This window comes from Gymnoscopelus braueri (assembly GCF_963280865.1).
Source record: "Gymnoscopelus braueri genome assembly, chromosome: 3".
Taxonomy (NCBI): domain Eukaryota; kingdom Metazoa; phylum Chordata; class Actinopteri; order Myctophiformes; family Myctophidae; genus Gymnoscopelus; species Gymnoscopelus braueri.
In genome coordinates, this window is record NC_137612.1 from 45,122,419 (window position 1) to 45,125,409 (window position 2,991).

The 2,991-nt window shown below is 46.7% G+C and overlaps 1 pseudogene across 1 annotated transcript in view; it reads left to right on the plus strand.

The window, feature by feature from the left end:
• Positions 1–2,991, plus strand: part of LOC308081978 (steroid 17-alpha-hydroxylase/17,20 lyase-like) — a 31,152-nt pseudogene that overhangs the window by 24,637 nt on the left and 3,524 nt on the right. The window contains exons 7-9 of the transcript in view: positions 1,288–1,517; positions 2,005–2,091; positions 2,259–2,461. The product of the transcript in view is annotated as a steroid 17-alpha-hydroxylase/17,20 lyase-like (transcript). The remainder of the gene's footprint in view (positions 1–1,287; positions 1,518–2,004; positions 2,092–2,258; positions 2,462–2,991) is intronic.

Genomic DNA, 2,991 nt, shown 5'->3' on the forward strand with positions numbered 1-2,991 from the left:
GAAATGACTGTTAAGAGCTTAATTACTTTGTTGTGTGTGGTGTCATGCAGAAAAGATAGCGTACAGTATAGTATATAAGCCTATATACTATATAGGCTTATATACTGTATTGTTGTGGGGAGGTGGGGTTGGGTGGTCTTTGATGATTGTTATGCTAGCAGGGGCGTAGCACCAAATTCTGGGCCCTGGGGACAAAGATTCACTGTGGGCCCCCCTATGATTTTTTTCTTTAAAAAATAGCAAAAAAATACTTCTTTTTTTTTTGGGGGGGGGGGGGGGCTAGTAACTCAGTCCCACTTACACCCCCCTGTGACGCCCCTGGGTCCAGTGCACGAAAAAGGCCACGTGGACCCCTGTTTGATATGATTGTTTTTGTTTGGTCTGTGCCAGGCCGTGTGGCCGAAGGCCGGGGACGTTTTCGCCCCCCTGCCCGTCCGTCCGTCCGTCCGTCCGTCCGTCCGTCCGTCCGTCCATCAACAGTAATCTCTGGCACCGTTGGGACCGATCGGACGTGAAACTTTGTACGCATTCTCCCTGGAGGCCAAGGAAGAACCTCTGCCCCCGAATTCTTTACATCGGCCTGTTATAGCGCCACCAGGAGACAGATTTTTGCAAAACCTTTTCTTTAAATATTACGCTTTCGTCCAAACCTAACGCAAACCTAGTACACATTATCTCTATAGTCATGTGATCAAGACAAATCTGTCTGATTTTTCATTTTCCATCCTGCTTGTCTTTCAAAGTTTGCAGGAGTGTCCCGTTTTGAACAAAATGCCTCATATCATGAATGCACGCACATCCCAACTAGCCCAAGGAAGAAATGCCAACCTACATTTTCAAATCGGCCTCATGGTGGCGCTATAACAGGCATATTCACGTTTTGCCCTAGAGCTCTCTAACTGCTGGTCATACAATCAACATTATTTTTACCTTGGATTGCCTTGGATTATTACACAACTCCCCCAATGTTTCAAATTTGCCGGCCCACAATGCTTTACGTGGTCAGCTGGGTGGGCCGGGAACGCTCTCAAGATGTTCAAGTGGGCCCTGATCTAGAAAAGATTGGGAACCACTGCTCTATTCCGTTATAATTGTTTTCTGTGTGCGTGTGTCTGTGTCTGTGTGTGTGTGTGTGTGTGTGTGTGTGTGTGTGTGTGTGTGTGTGTGTGCGCGTGTTTGTGTGTGTGTGTGTGTTGTGTGTGTGTGTGTGTGTGTGTGTGTGTGTGTGTGTGTGTGTGTGTGTGTGTGTGTGTGTGTGTGTGTGTGGTGTGTGTGTGTGTCTCTCAGTGTTATTAGCAGTCGACAGTCTGTGCAGTGACCTCCTGTCCTCCAGGGGGCGCGCCATAGACCCCGCCGCCGCAGTGAAGCGCGCCGTCACTAACGTCATCTGCACCCTGGTCTTCAGTTCCACCTATCGCCATGACGACCCCGAGCTACAGGAAGTGATGCGATACAATGACGGCATCGTGGAAACCATCGCTAGGGGAGGACTGGTGGACATCTACCCCTGGCTCAAAGTATTTATTATTATTATTATTAGTAGTAGTAGTAGTAGTATTAGTATTATTATTAGTGTGCCTGCCTTGCTGTCATGTGATTTGAAGACATTGAAAAAATAAAAAACCCTCCTCTTCCCCAACCCTACTGGGGAAAACAGTGCTAATTTATAATAATTATTAATTTATCTGAATAGTGCTTTTACAACAAGGTTACAACATGCTTTACAGAACAAGATGAAAAGACAATCAGCAAACAGCTAAATAAAATCAGAAAACAATAATATAAGCCGGACAGATAAGAAAAATGATTAGAGCTGGAATAAGCAAATACATGAAAAGCACTTTATATACTGTAGAGGTATGTTTTCAGAAGTGATGCTCTCTCTCTCTCTCTCTCTCTCTCTCTCTCTCTCTCTCTCTCTCTCTCTCTCTCTCTCTCTCTCTCTCTCTCTCTCTCTCTCTCTCTCTCTCTCTCTCTCTCTCTCTCTCTCTCTCTCTCTCTCAGGTGTTTCCCAGCAGTTCTTTGAGGAGATTAAAGGAATGCATCGCAGTGAGAGACAAACTACTGACGAACAAACTAGAGGAACACAAGGTACACCACACACACACACGCACTCACACACACACGCACACGCACACACACACACACACACACACACACACACACACACACACACAGACACACACACAGACACTGATCAAGTTCAATATCACAAACAGAGCTATGCAGCTTCAACTTTGACCTTTGACACCTCACAGGCCTCCCTGAGTGACGGCGACCCCCGTGACCTTCTGGACGCCCTGCTGCAGGGTCAGAGGTCACAGAGGTCACAGGGGTCGGAGGGGAGGAGCTGACGGATGACCATGTGCTGATGACGTCGGCAGAGGCCTTCGCCGCCGGCGTGGAAACCACTTCTACCACGTTGCTATGGATACTGGCCTACCTGCTGCACCACCCTGAGGTACTCCGTGTGGGCGTGCGTGTACTTGGGGCCAGATTTCCCCGCAATATAGTAGAATTGGACATAGACGTTGATGCTTATAGAGTTAGACTTACAGTTAAAGGAGAAAAACTATAGGAGAAAGCGCCCTTCCGTCTTTTGGCCCCCTCCTACGTGAGCCACTTGTACTCCCAGACCCCACTGAGCATTTTTCGGGCTATTAGACGTCTAAAATACGTCTAAGGGCTAGGCTAAAACGGTGTTATAATTGGTCTAACAGTGAAAGTTTTTTAGCCGTCTAGGCTTAGCCTAGACGTTGATTAGCTGTTTTTTTAAGCATCTTTTTATAGACCTTGATTATAGCCGTTGAAATGACGTCTATAATATAGACGTCTTTATACAGACGCTTAAAAAACAGCTACAAAAACTTTCACTGTTAGCCCAATTAAAACCCGGTTTCAGACGGAGGTCTAATAGCCGACTCTGGCTCAGTGGGACACTACCAGGCCTCCTCTCAGCTGTCCCCATCACCGTTGAATATTATTTGTATT